The sequence below is a fragment of the Triturus cristatus genome, chromosome 7 (assembly GCF_964204655.1).
Source record: "Triturus cristatus chromosome 7, aTriCri1.1, whole genome shotgun sequence".
Classification (NCBI taxonomy): Eukaryota; Metazoa; Chordata; class Amphibia; order Caudata; family Salamandridae; genus Triturus; species Triturus cristatus.
This window is the reverse complement of record NC_140590.1, coordinates 117,495,264-117,510,913: the sequence shown is the minus strand read 5'-3', so window position 1 is coordinate 117,510,913 and position 15,650 is coordinate 117,495,264. Positions and strand designations below refer to the sequence as shown.

At 42.3% G+C, this 15,650-nt stretch overlaps 1 long non-coding RNA gene across 1 annotated transcript in view; it reads left to right on the top strand.

Annotated features, from left to right (window-relative positions):
• LOC146808980 (uncharacterized) overlaps nt 1–11,649 on the top strand; it is a 93,665-nt gene extending 82,016 nt beyond the window's left edge. The window contains exons 2-3 of the long non-coding RNA XR_014966301.1: nt 4,656–4,760; nt 11,206–11,649. This is a non-coding gene — a long non-coding RNA (uncharacterized LOC146808980). The remainder of the gene's footprint in view (nt 1–4,655; nt 4,761–11,205) is intronic.
• Nucleotides 11,650–15,650: the final 4,001 nt, after the last annotated feature.

The following is a 15,650-nucleotide window of genomic DNA, read 5'->3' as shown; positions in this document are numbered from 1 at the left end:
TAGAAGGCTTGCCCATCGCGTGTTGGGCGTCGTACTTAGGTAACCATAGTAATGTACTTGTGAGCCATTCACGAGTAAGGATACAGCCTCATACAGTAGGGTACCGGGTTTGATCACTAAACATCTCAAGATTATTTCAAATGCAGAAAGTTGGAAGTTTAATTATGATGTCAGTTCATCTCACTATAATCAAAGCTTTTATTTCCCTTGTGATATGCAGGAATGAGCAAGTACATAATCAATTTTTTTAAACGGTGAAATAGAAAAATTTACAGAAAGGCCACCATAGAGGGTTTTGACGCTTACTAAAAAACATGCACGCTAGATAGAAATCCTTGAACCCATAAGGGCATACTTGCCAAGATTTTAGAGCAGGCAAGCGGGAGATTAAAAAAAAAAAAAAAAAAATAGTCAGAAGAATGTATTTTCCCCATTGACTTAAATTGAAGCAGAGGCAATCTGAATCGGTCTATTGGCATGTATGGTGAGAAAGAATGAGCGTTTCATTTTTGGCAATTTAATAACATAGCACAAACAAAAACAGAGTTCTAAACTCTTTTTTTGTATGCACCATATGAAACTGACAAAAATAAAATGTTAAGGTCTAGCACATACTGTTATCTCCCCCTCCAAAAATTAATTACAAAGCGTTAACCTTTGATGTCAGAGGACATTTCTGGAGGGCAGATGGGAGCTTGTGTGACAGGCATCAACATTTCACTTTGCCTTGTTTCCAGCGTATCATGATTCAGTAATCCGAATCAGGTTTCTACATACAGGAATCGGGAGGCGGGAGACTAGCCTTGAAATCGGTAGTCTCCGGCCTGAATCGGAGAGTTGGCATGTATGTAAGGTGAAAATATGTAACAGATCTATATGAGCAGCCCACTATTGATAGACCGAATCTGCAGTGAGCGGATGATAGTAGTCTCGAAATAGTAACCAATAGACCAATGAAGATGTGACAAAATCATTGAAGTAGGCGGAACAGATCCAGACAATATTCCAGCTTTTATGGCTGGTCAGAAATATGCCTCATGTGTAGTCACCGGAGTCCTTAGTTTCAGTTGAAAACAGCTTCTAGGTGGGTACCGGGATCATGGCATGGCATTATAAATAAACCTATAACTAAACACACATTGTTAAACCCAAACCTCTTGCCTTTACATTTGAGCAAAAGGCTGTTGGATTTGCCAATGTTTTTGGAAGCATGACAGCCATCTTGTAATGTGTTTTCTTGTGATTACAGAAAATCTATAATAAGACAGCCACCTTGTCTACACATGGATTCACAGTGGTACCTGATCGGGTCCCCTTGTTATTCATACTGTGACTTAGCGCAATCGCTGGATTGCAAGGGTTTTCTACCCCTCCCAACCGAGTCCTGGTTGGGCCAACCTAGTATTGAGTGTTCTCTATCCCCTATCTTTCCACCCCTTCTCTACTGTCCCCATTTGTACACCACAGCATGTCAGCTTTCGCACCGCTATACATGGATGATTACATCAAACAGCTCTGTTCAGGCCCATCACTACTATCTGACACTTCAGATATACCCACCCCATCTAATACTTCAATACCAGACCAACTTGAGAAACTCAGGAAAAAGCAGGTTCGTTTGCAGTTAGTGATTCTGATGCTTACAGACTACCTTGAGGCAGAAGTCATTTCCCTAGGTCTACAGGTACGCAAGATTCCCGGAATCTTCACTGACAATCCCAAGTATATATCCAATTTTAGCTATATTGGAACCACCTGCTCACGCCATTGGTTAGTGCTTGGAATTGACATCGCCACCGAAACTCTCAAAACTCTAGAAACAGAGATCTCAGACATCCTCAAACAGATCCAAGACTCAAACCCCACTACTGAAGGCAAAAAATTATTGGAACAGATTGAAAAAACATTCGCAGATTTTCACAGAATTGAGCAGAACAAAAAGGCCAACAAAATCAAGAAAGACATAAAAACTTACAGTGTAGAGACCACCTACCCTTACCTACACAAAGATTTTTACACTAATAGATCCTACTCCACTCATCAGAATAACCGCCCGTGGGGTCGTTATAATAGACGCCAGAATCTGGTAGGCTTCTCAGACACCTCTGCAGACTCATCAGATAGTTCTGACCCGGAGAGGGCAGCAGCACCACAAGACGTGGAGGTTCACATCAGAATACTTTTTTAGCCAGGGGCCCACAAGACCCGCCCCAACGCGGCAGAGTGAAGAAAACTCAGCGGTGGTACAACCCACCAGGGGAGAGGAGGACCCGCAACAATTTTTACCAATGGTAACGACAGGTCACTCCACAGATCAGTACATCGACACTATTCCCATTTTTAATCTCTCTACCTACTCATTGGCTAAAGACGAACTCTCCCTCTTTAAAAAAGGATTATCGTTTGTTCCCACAGTTCCACCTAATTTATGGATCTGCAAACGGAACTCCTTAGATTTTTTCGACGCATCCGCCTACAAGCCTTCTTCCAGCTGCACCCTACACCAGGCCATATTGCTAATACACCTTTCCGGCCCCCATCAACCTTCCTGCCATCCGCAGGTATGATACCCACAGAAATACTCACCTTCGAAAAAATGGTTCTCGAGGACCTATCCCCCCTACAGAGTAATAAAAGGTTCATTCCTTACAATATCACACTTAAAGAAAAACAAGCAATCAATCACCTCAAATCAAATGACACCCTGATAATCAAAAGTGCAGACAAAGGAGGCGGCATTGTGCTCCAAGAAAAAACGGCTTATATAGCAGAAATCCAACGTCAACTAGATAACAAGGATCATTACATGAGGTTGGCTTCAAATCCCACAAAAGGCATACAGGTACTGATCCTTAAGACTACTACAGAGGGGCTCCATGCTGGCTTCCTCTCAAAAAAGGAATTCAATTTCTTGAACGTAAAAACACCACGTACTCCTGTAATATACACGCTCCCAAAAATTCATAAAGATACAACCAATCCACCTGGGCGACCAATCGTATCCGCTTGCGGTTCTATTTTAGAACCTCTTGGAGCATACGTGGATTTTTTCATTAAAGATTTCATTCCAGCCACCCAATGTTATGTGAGAGATTCAATGGCAATGATAAATATGATTGAACACCACCCCTACAATCCCACGTCGGAGACTCTGTGCACCATGGGCGTGGAGTCTCTGTACACAAATATACCACAGACGGCTGCCCTTCTGGTAATACAAAAGACACTGGACTCACGCCCACGCCCACATGCTGTTCCAAGTAATTTCATCCTACAACTTCTAGAACTATGTCTTACTCGCAATTTTTTCATGTTTAACAATATCTTTTATCAACAAATTAAGGGCACTTCTATGGGAGCTATTTTTGCCCCAAATCTAGCGGTGCTCTTCATGGATCATTTGGAAACTAATGTCATTCTGACTCCAACAAACCCCTTTTTTCCAGGTATTGGTTTTTGGCGCAGATACATCGACGATATCTTTATTATTTGGAGACAAGACATCGTTGTTCTACGCCAATTCCTACACTGGATGAACAATAATTACTCAGGGTTGTCCTTTACAATCACCACTGACAGCGACTCCATCGCATTTCTAGACCTGATGGTTTTTCATTCTGATGGTGAGCTACTAACACGCTTGTACCGTAAACCCACTGAGCGCAATACCCTCCTTAACTACACCAGCAATCACCCTAGGGCCCTAAGGGACTCTCTGCCTTACTCACAATTTCTTAGAATCAGGAGAAATTGTTCACGTAAGGCTGACTACTTCAGAGAGGCAACTGTTCTTGCCTCAAAACTAAAAGACAGGGGATACCCCAAAAGAATTGTGAAAAATGCATCCAAACGAGCTTGGTATTGTCCCAGAGAAGTCTTGCTGACCCTGAAACCTAAAAAAGAACTACAAAGAATTGCATGTGTCACAACCTTTTCCCCTGTGTCTAACAAGCTGAGGAAAATGATATTGCACCACTGGCCCATTTTGAATGCAGGTAGCCTTAACATTGACAAACCCTTATTCGCATTCAAAAAGAGTAAAAACTTGAAGGATCACCTGATCAGATCTGCATTACCTGTCTCTCCTAACGCCTCTACTCTCGACACTGTCTGGGGTCTATCCCCCATCATTGGGCATTCAAAGTGTGGTGGATGCAATGTTTGTTTGTTTACTATTGAGGGTAAAAGCTTTACTTTTAAGAACCTTACAGTGCATTGGCAATCATTCTCTAACTGCAACACATCCAATGTGATTTATCTTATTCATTGTCCATGCCAGAAAGTATACATTGCACAAACAACGCAAAGAGTCAAGACCAGGATCTGTCAACACAGAAGTCGCATCCGTTGTAGGACACCAAATGCACCCCTTGTTGACCATTTCTCTGATGCTAATCACAACGAGGACCACATACGTTGGACAGTTCTCAAAGTCTTGAAATTGCCCCAAAGGGGTGGAAACATGACTCAATTGCTTAACAAAGAGGAACTTAAATCAATCATTCTCTTTGATTCAATACGCAATGGGCTTAATAGAACAGAGGATTGGACAACCTTGCTTTAAGCACCAAACATTGTTCTTTATAGAAATTTGGAAGTTTCTCCCATCATTAACAAGTATAATATGAATGTAATGTTGTTCATTTTCATGATAGACACTGCTTCCGATTTGCAAACATGTTCAAAATTAGACCGACAGAACAGACGACTGGGCCAGCCCTCTGTAAGCACCAAACTCTGTTCCTTATTCAAACTGGACCGTATGTTATTCCATTCTTTACTTGTTTTAACACTGATCAAATATGTATGTAATGCCAATCAATTTTACTGCATGTACTTCTTTCGTATTAACATCATTGTAATTATGTACCATTTAAGACCATATTCTAAATTGTTTTCATACACCCAAAGAACTAAGTACCGAGTCACCGCTGCACTTATGATGACTTTCCCCTCTATTCAGCACTTAGCGTCATTCACCGTAACTCCCCTTCACCTCTCCAAGATGTCCGCCAATCTTGCACCCCATTCTAAAATGGCCGCCACATCGGCGCCTGCAACGAGTGCCTAGTCCCTCGTCTATTCTCACGCAAAGCTTGGAGGCTGTAGCTCCTATATATACATCATGTCAATTTTCTTTACCCGTTCCAGCTATTATGCCTTAAGGAACGACAGACCGGACGGCCCCCCCGCCCCGATCTAATGAGACTCCATTGAGGTAAGCCTCCAAGGCTTACCTCATAGGTATTCCTATTTTAACGCTCAGTTCCGTTCCCACAGCTCTACTGACACCAGCAGCCACTGTTTGCTGCTAGGCATCGTATGTCACTCCTTCAGACGCCTTGCCCAGCCGGGCATCAAGCATTGATCTCCATCCCCCTGACTACGGGTAGAATACCCCTTTCCAAGGTACCCTTCCTTCCGCTTCCTTACTCCCCTTGCACATGACGGGTTCAACGCAAATGGCTCATTTTTCCTGTTCCCTTGTTCCCAGGTTAATCAACGCAGCACCACGGGCTACCTTTCCCATTTTATGGCACACCATGAGCCAACCATAAGGTCAGCCTTTGCCTTCAGTGAGCACGCCTACAACACCTTCACGGCGGCGTTTCGCAACCTAATGATCCACAACCCTTCTTCACTATTACAAGATCGCTTCATAGCCCACAATTGCGCCGCCACTCTCACGAGCAGACGCAATCCTTTTCCTCACTCCTTTTGTTGCTCTTCTTTAATAAGCTTCATAGGACGTGTCTTAACATGGCACGACGACCCATTCCGACAGCATACCCTCAACGCTTGACCCTTCCGCATTATGCACACGATCCTTGTCAGTTCGTTGTTGCCGACTTCCACTGCGCCGTCTGTCCTTGATAATTCGTCACCTAGTCTTCATGGCCTAGCCCGACGCCAGATCTGTGCAATTTCGTCACTTTTGTTCAGAAAGCATTTCACCTTGCTTGCTCACCGATGCAACACATGCACTTATTCACTACTGCATGTGCCACTATGTCTTGTTCCTTTCCCTTTCTCATACATAGACCATACATATGTTCTTTACAATTTCTAATGATGCTGATACGCTACCTCGATATTAATGGTGGACCTTATTATGTTTTCTCTCTTCCCCTTTTTCCTGTTTTAAATCCCACAGGCGTCAAAAATTATATCAGGCAATTGTATATTGGGTAGTCCTGAGGATGATCCCATTGTATTAGGAGCTAGGGATCGAAACTTCGACTTTTCAAACAGTACCGCACTTTATCCATTGTGAAAATTGTTTTGTGGTTACTGTTGGTTAGAGCTTACTCAAGATTTTACTGTATTGTAAGCCACTACTCGCTCCCAAAGTTTGTGCCTGCTATTTTTGCTTTCTTCTTATTTCTCTTCTTTTAAAACTCGAAACAGGATTGTGCCCTTGTTTAATTTTTTGTGTGGTCTTCACTTTGTCTAAATCCTTTTGTATTGTTCTAAATAAATGTTCCTCTGTCCGGCTGGACATTGGAAGTTTTTCCATAGCTCTCATTGAAGTCTATGTTGAAATGTGTTTATTATCTACTATTAAGCTAAGGACCTTTGTTCTTTAAAATACGCAATCACCCGAGGTCCAAAGCTACCTGATCGGGTCCCCTTGTTATTCATACTGATCCTATCTTGCCTGGCATCTTAGATTGAGCTTTCTGAAAAGTGTCCATCGGAAGAGTCCATCAAGAGTGTGTGATCTTTTCAATGGTGAACCAGTAATTGCTGTAGCTATGCTTATCTGTGTGTGTCCGCTGGAAAGATCTTGCATTTTTAAATGCATAAACTCTCATGGCATGTCTGCCCAGGGTGATTCTATCACAAACACAAAGAGTGTTCATAACTTTAGTGAAGGATCCACAACATCTAGGGATAAGGCCCATGATGATTCAAATTCCATGAGATGTTTAGTGCTGTAGCTATTGTCTCACAGATAAAGCTATGAGGACAGCCTCTGCTCCATTCTAGAATCATGTTTTTTTTAATGCTTTGTTACTGGTCATTGAGTGTGATAAATAATGATTTTATTTATCCTGTTAGATGAAAATCTAGAGCCTTAAAACATGGTGAGCCTGGAAGTGCTAATTTAGGTCCTGGTGTCTCTCCCACAGGATTGGGATGACTAGGGTCTTAAACAGTGGAATAGCTAGAGTGGTACAACCATGGACAGTGGTAATTGGCTGTTTTCCAGTGGAACATAAAAAGGAATGAGCTGCTGAATGTGTAGCTGTATGCGTTGGCGTCTATAAAGAAATCACCAAGCAGAACACGAGAAAATAACATATCACACAACACACTAACAACACAACAAAAACATAGGAAGACTAGCAAAAATAAAATGCAAAGTAACAAACCGAGTACAACACAGTGCAGTAAGCAGAACAAAACAAATAACAACAAAGCCCTTCACCACTATAACTAAAGTCAGCACAAAAAAGATGTACTACTTTTCTTGTCATTTATTACCATTTCCCCAAAGGTGCTTTTATGATGCAATGATAATAGTTGTTTGCACTGATCACTCTCATAACACCAAGGATATGAAAAAGCTTTAGCAAAAATGCTTGCGATTTAGCTCCTAACTGAAAAAAGATGGAGAGATTAAGCTGACACCTTTCTCCAAATTGTAAATACTGAAGATGACAGAGATGTATTAATTTAAAAAAGCAAAGTCTGCACCAACAGTTGCAGATTGGGGTTAGGTGCTCTTACCTTAAAATGCTGTTTCATCACTGCAGAAGAACATCACATAAACAGTGAGGTGTCCCCGCCCTCCAGTGGAATTGATAACTTTGCATAAGTTTTCAAGAAGAGTACAGTAAAATAAATTGCAAGGAGCCTGCACTTGATGGAGGTAGCGGGGTAATATCTTTGCCCGGTGTTGTTTGTTACAGACCTGCTGCTACAGACCAGACCGGGATCATAGAGCACCGGCAGCACCAGGAATGTAATTCAGCAAACAACTTCAAATGTTACAGTTGAAGTTCATGCAGTTTCTGATCTGCGATTCCTAATTTTCCATACACTTTCAGGTGAGGATCAGAGGAACTAGTTTTGTGGGATGCAGGAGTGGACCAATGAACATTAGTAAGCCTTTCGCTGCATAATGATTCGAATTAGTGATGCTGAAGAGTTTGCCAAGTAATCTGTTGTCAGTAGTCAGTTAAGTTTATAACTCTGGGCTGTCATTGTTTAAATTCTTGCAAATTGTTTAATTACCCCACTAAGCAGATATGCATCTGGAAATTGCCATTTTTGGCATGATTCCCCCCTGTTTTTTGCCTACTCCATTTTGCTGGATTTACAACTCCACACCAGGAGTAAAGTGCCTGTGCTCCACCTTTATACATGTCAAAACTGGCTTTTAATCATCATTGGCACATGTAACTTTCTATAAGGCCATAGTAAATGAGGTGGAAATGCACCCATGGCATGGAAAGTTAAATCTCATTTGTGGACTGCAGGACTGATTGTGCTATCCACTTCAGTTACAGTGAAGACATGACTTCAGGCCTATCCTGTATAGCCGGACTGCAGCAACCGAAAACCTGCCATGTAGACCTGTCAAAATAATCCCTAAGTGTTCCACTTTTAAATATCGAGCACCTTATAAGGTGGGGTGCTTAATGTTTTGAAGTGGAACATGTGCAAATGAAAAAAATGTAAAATGTTGAAATCCCAAAACTAATGTCCCTACATTGAGTAGGGTATTTTCACTGGAAGAGCTGTGGCTTTGTTCTGCCTCAGGAGCCTTGAGGACCTGTGCAGTGCACAATGCCTCTTTCAGGGTGTCAAATGCCTTTTGACACCTCTCTATCAAGATCACTTTTATGGGCTGTTTCTTGTAGATGAGTTCAGTGAGGGTGCAACAGTGCCCCTATAACCTGTTTTAAGCATGTGGGAGTAACGTGTGAGCCCAAGAAGGCCCTCACTTGGGTTTGGGTTTTGGGAGGTTCCCAGGGCCATAATTGTCTCAATCTTTGGCTGAAGAGGCTGCTCGTGTCTCCCCACCAACTTGGTACCCCAGGTTTAGCACAGAACCGTGACCTATCTGGCACTTACCGGCCTGGATAGTCAGACTTGCATGTTGCAGGGCCTGATGCCCTACCCCTAGATAGGTCGGGTGGTCTTTCCACCTGGAACTGAAGACAGCAGTGTGTTTTAGATAGGTGGCTTTGAACTTCATCCAACCAGAAACCGGTTGCTCAGAGCCGGCAGAGGCATTCTTCAGTCTGAAGTGAATCACTCAGAACTGAAAAAGCCCCTCAGGAGTGGAGAACATTGAACTCCCCTTTGCATTGTCTGTTAGGGCAATCTGTCATTACCCTGATATCAGATCAAATATACCTAAGTGCTTGGCAGCCCCTGACTTGTTAAGGAGCTCCTCAGCTCGAGGTATGGGGCGTGCATCAGTCTTGGAGACTGAATGGCAGTTTACACAGAACCTCAGTCCTGGAATTCCACCTGATGGGGTAGCCTTTGGCATCAGTGCCACTGGCCCAGAACAGGGATTGATGGGCTCAATGACGAATCACTCCCAGGCCCAACATTTTTTAAACCATGTCCTTAATACTGGCCCTTACTTTGAGAGCCTGTAAATTTTACTTTTAATTGACATACTGTCTCCTCTGCTAAAGTCATGGGTGCACCAGTTGGTTAACCCAGGGGTCAGTAGGAATTGTGAAGCAAAATGCTTCAGCTGCAGGTGGCAGTCCTTTAGCCGCTTCCCTATCACAGTGAGAGCCACATTGCTCTTGGTGAAAGGAGAACACCATGTCACTATGAGCAGTGTGATTTCAAACCTCTTAAAGTATGACTTGTGTCTGTTAATATGCAGGACCCTTTAAATGGTTCCTGAGAATCTGTAGGCCCACCAGATTGGTGACCTTACTTTTCTTTACTTTCACTGCATAGGTTTCTGTCCACCAGTCCTGGAGGGCCTGGGGTTCCTCAAGTTTCATGGGCCACACATTCTAGCTATTGGCACTCTCCCAGAGAGGCCTTCAGGTTGTACCATTGTTTGATTGCTTCCTGACTGGCTTCTAGATTTAGAATGGCCGCTTCCATTCCCCATTTAGGACATGAGGACACACATGTAGTCAATTACAGCCTGTGAGGTCTTCCTGGGCTCCTTCTCCCACCCTTTCTTCGCATAACTGAGAGGTCCTATTACAAGATGGCCAAACAGGAGCTGAAATGGGATAAAACACACACTCCAATGAAGAACGGTCCTATAAGTAACAGTAGGCACAGGAGTAAGACGTCACACTTTCATCTCAAAGGCTCAGAGAGGCCCATAATCATGTCTTTGTGGTTCTGGATTAACGTTTCAACCAGCCTTTAGGTCTGGAGATGGTATGATGTGCAGAGCCTGTAGGTAACTCCATACTCATCCCACATGGACTTCATGTACAGAATGTGAAGTTAGTCCTCCTATCAGGCACCAGCTTCTTGGGAAAACCCACAGGGTAGGTGCTTTTACTGTTCTGAGGATTATGGCCTCAGGGAACCTGGTGGCATGATCCACCAGAACCAGGATAAACCCATGCTCTCGGGCTGAATTAGTGCACAGGACCCATACAATATCTACCCTACCATCTCAAAGGGGCTCCGTACTACAGAGAAATTCTGATTGAGTGACTTGTGCTTTCCTCCTGACTTACAACTGACCTCATAGGTCATAAAGGAAAGGGAGAATGCATCTACGTTGACCACATCTATGAACATTAAAAGTTGGTGAGCAGGTGTCCAAAAGACTTGTCCCTCCTCAGATGTTTTGCCAAGGGTAAATCATGAGCCAGTGCTGGAGCAGAGTTTTCTGTTGAAAATTTATCGGGTTTTTAAGCTCCAGTTTTGTCTATATGTTGAGACTTAAAAATACTAATCTATAATCAATAATTATTTGTTTTGTGTGAAAATTCTGACTAACCAACATAATTAACAAGAGAAATTACACGTGGGAATGCATATATGTTGCTTAATAATAATGTGCAGGTTTAATTAAATGAATGTTGCTAAGTGCAGTTTGTTTAAGCACAAAACGCTTTTGAAATAATGTGTATTAATGCTTTACTGTGTTGCAAAAGGCTAGATAATTACATACACATAAGGGTATTAGTGGGATTAACACTGTTTAATCATTGCGATGATGTAGTAACGTTGTTTGTGCTTCTTTCAATTAAGATGGTTCGTTGTGGCCTAAGAAAAGATGGCTGACGTTTACAGCCTGTGCTCGAGTGAATATGAGATGACGAGAGGCCTTGTTGAAAGTCACCTGACTATGGCTTCTGCTGGAGTTTTGAAAGTTTCCGTGATGACAGCGACTCCAGGCAAACATCCAAATAACCTTGGAGGAAAAGAGAGCCACAATGAACTTTGTGATTACAGTGGTGGTTTCGCTATGGTTCCGAGGAAGACTATTTACAAAAGTAACATTTGCAAACTCGAGTTTCCTTCTTCCGTCTTTTTATTTTTGTGATTTTTCTGAGCGGAGGTTTTCCAAATGTAGCGATGCTACATCCTTTCCTGCTCGCTCTGCTCAGCGGCTCAACGGATATTCAGAACATTTTATGTTGCATTATTTTTGAAAGATTTGCTATAAGTATTGTTAGCCTAGAGAGGGTCTAAGGCCACTTCTTCCCAAACCTGTGTTGGTGAGGATCGATGCTGTGAGGACGGCGACTCGGGAAACTTCTACTGAGAGACCTGTCCTGACCCATTTATGACATTTAGCTAGAATAGGTAACTATGAGAATAATGATTTTGTTTTGATTGACTTTCATTTGAACTAATTTTAGATAAAATATCATTTATGAATCACTGTGTTGGTGGTTATTTCTTGTTGTTTATTGAGTACTCTAATGTGATGAATTGTGGATTGTTGTTTAAATCATGACTCAGGACAGTAACAATCTGATCGCATTGACCTTACTGTAGATAAAGGGTGTTTAGGAGTTTTCTCTCTCCATGTTTAGTGCTGATAGAGTAATCGAGTGTATGTGAGTGAAATGGGCCCAAGTGTGTGATGAGTGCATGTGCGTGTATCTGTGAATTTACTCTATCCGTGGAAGTAGGGAGAATTTGTATGCCCTGATCTGCAGCAATTTCCTGGTAGCAGAATTTGATGGTTTTGATTATTGTCTTGATCTGATTAGATTGCTTGTACATTGGCTTTTTGATTCATTGATTATTGATTGATGTTGGTATATGTACTAATACTATATGTTGGAGTCGTCGTATTGAGTTTTATGTGGTGCTTCTGGAACTTGGGAGCTGGTAGCAGTTCCGTAGTAGGGCAGAGGGAAGTATATACTGCTCTCGGGAAAGACGGGATTGTTGGTCCTGTACGTATGCAGGAGAAACGTGTGACAATTGAAGTTGCGCGTCACATTGTCTGGGTTCGGAATCAGTGACATCGTCGTGTGTTACTATTAGGGATATATTTCTGGTATAAAAGGAGTGTGTATGATAGCGAAGGTTATCTGTGAAACTCTGGTCTTAAGTCCCAGGGATCCGTAAGGTTTGCCGTTAAAGTTTATCGCTAGAGAAGTAATAGGTATTCTCTGAGCTTGTTTGAAGGACTGAGCAGAGGTAAACGCTGTTTGGTTAACGTGTGTTCTAATTCTGTAGTAGGGCAGACTGATTGCTGTTCTCGGGAAAAGCAGGATTCTGTGTGTATGTACTATATTTTCTTGTATGAAAGTGCGTGAATGTATGAGCATTTAATTGATTGTAAGACTCTTTGGAGCAGTCCTAGAGGAAACAGTTAATGGATGCATGTTAGAAGGGCAGAGTAGAGGGATGTGCTACTGTGTCAACAAGAGTATTAATTCCGTAGTGGAGCAGAAGTGAGCGCTGTTTCAGGGAAGAGACGGGATTCTTGTGAAATAGATTTTCTTTACTATTCTATGGTTAGCGAAACAGACAATGGAGATGTTTATATGTTGTAACTAATAGATTTTGTAGAATTTGACACGAAGTCTACTGAGAGGTTTTGTAAAGGAGGGGTAGACGAGTGACAGGAGACAGGAGCAGGAGCGACTGCAGCGACTGCTGACGTCATACAGACCGCGCTCTGATTGGATAGTAGATCAGAACAGTGCTCGCGCTGGGATTGGTGCGTTGGTGTGAGCCGCGCAAGGATTGGAAGGGGTACAAGGTGACGTAGACGCTCCAGGATTGGTGCGTTGGTGTGAGTCGCGCTGTTATTGGATAAAATATCGTACTGTACAGTTGTATTACGGAAGGGATTAGAAAGTTTTGGTAAACGATAAAATGTATTACCAAGAAGAGAAAAAGAAGAAATCCTTGTTCGGAAAAATAAAAAGATGGTTTGACAAGGATAAAGATGTTAAAACAAGAGAAGGTGAATTGTTACCTCCAACGAAAACGCCTGCATCCTTCATGGTTGCGAGATATGGGTATCATACCTGTATATGGTTGGAGAATTGGGCTAGGTATACTAAGGAAGATGGTGTCCTAGCATTCCCAGAACATGGTTCATTTAATCTGGGCGTGTTGAGAAATTTGCGGGAGAAAATGATGAGTCTAGAGCCTAGACCAAGGCCGACACAGTTTGAGGCTTTGGTGGAATGGGAAGAGGAAGTACATGAGCGAGAAAAACAGAGGTCTGGAGGCAACTATAGATGCATGTTCGGGAGGAAATATGATCGTGAAACTCATCATGATCGAATGAGGAGATGGCGAGATGCTAGTATGTCAGAGGGATTATATCCTATGAGAACAGTTGACGAGAAGGAAGAAAGGAAGGGTACGGAAAGGGTTCCTGAGGCAGAAGTGAAAAGATATAGAGTTAATGATTATGAGGATGAGGTCTTGGATGACATGATTTACAAGAGACCACCTCCATATAGACCAGAACCAGAAGAGAGCACACCAGTTGCTTCTCCGATAAGAGATACATTGCGTATCATTGAGACAGAAGTTGTGACACCTGATTTAAGAAGTGGTAGCTCTTTCAGAGAAAGAGAGAGAGAGAAAAGATGTGGTGATGAGAATACGAGAGAATTAGCCAGAACTACATCTGAACTGACTGAAAAGATTAGAGAACTGACGAAGAATTTAGAAGCTGTTACGGTGCCTGTAACCATAGGTCCGGTTATGCCTGTTTTTGATAAGCAGAGGACGGGTGAAAATGGTTTGGTGGTTCCATATGTTGGGAATAAATTGACAAGTTTGGCTGGTCCCTCAGGAGAGTCAGGAAAAAGGACAGAAAGTAATGATGATTTGAGACAATCCAGACGTGACACATGCAGTGGAGGATTAGAGGTACAGTCTAATTCGAGATTGGATACTAGTGATACTAGTTGTTCAGGGATGCCAATTGTAGAACCACAAAGGATGCCAGAAAAAGTGGTTCCAGTGAAAAAAACTACTGAAATAACAGCTGAAGATTTGAATGATTGGATGAGAGTCCTTCAAAAGAGGGATAAAGATTCACAGGCAATTGATGTGGCCAGGTTACGCATAGAATTAGAGGAGCTTGTTGTAGGGACAATTCCTACAGACATTCTAAAAAACCATCATGATGGAGAATTATTATTTATGTGCAAAAACATTACCTGGAGAGCTAAAAATACACATGACAGGTTAAGAGCAATAGCGAATGAAGAAGGAGTAGACATTGATAAGGTGAAAGCATTGCAGAAGTCTTACAGGATGGATTTCACGGACAAAGATATTGAAAATCTGAATGGTGCTGGTAGAACAGGACAGATTAAGGAAATGATTGCATTGTTGCGAAGATGGGGTGATGTAGAGAAGTGGAAGGATAGGTGGTACAAGAAAAGGGAAGAATCAGTGGACAGGACTTATTCAGCATTTCCTGTGAGAGAAAAAGAGAAAACAGTGGATGCTTATCCTATGAGAGAAATACCTGGAGGAGGATATGTACATGTTCCATGGACCAGACAGGATATTTTATCGTTTACGAATGATTTCCCTCGACTGAGAGAAAAGCCCGTCGAGTGGTATAGGCAGGTAGACAGGTTTGTGAAATTGTCAAAAGTGCTGTGGATTGACCTGAATAGTCTGTTTGATATAATTGTTCCAGCAGACTTGTGGGCTGAGTGTAAAATAGTTGTAAGTTGGCCTACTGAGGAATATCCAAGAGATCAGAGAACAGGAGCACCAGATCCAGAGGTAATGAGGAAGTACGATCAGGTGATTGTATACCTGAAAAGTAAAGTACCTCCAAAAGAGACAGACTGGGTTAAGATAGATCGAACACATCAGGAAGCAAAAGAATCAGTTCATGCTTTTTATGAGAGGCTGATACTGGCTTTTAAACAATTCAGTGGGGATGAGCACCTGGGTGACAAGGATTTGAGTCATTTTGTATACAGATTTGTATATGGCCTGAGACCTGAGATTAGTGAGAGAATTCGTGAGCATACAGTGGACTGGCAGAGTAAGAAAATAGATGAGATTCTGAGACATGCAAAGTACTTCAGTGATGAAATTGAAGCAAAACAGAGAAAGCTGAAAGAAAAGGCAATGTGGGCACAAGTGAAGGTTGCGGAGAGACAAGAAGCCCAGTTGGTGGAACAGGCAAATAATCCAGGGAATAGGCCCAGATATGGAGGGAAAGGAAAGGGGAATCTTGAAGC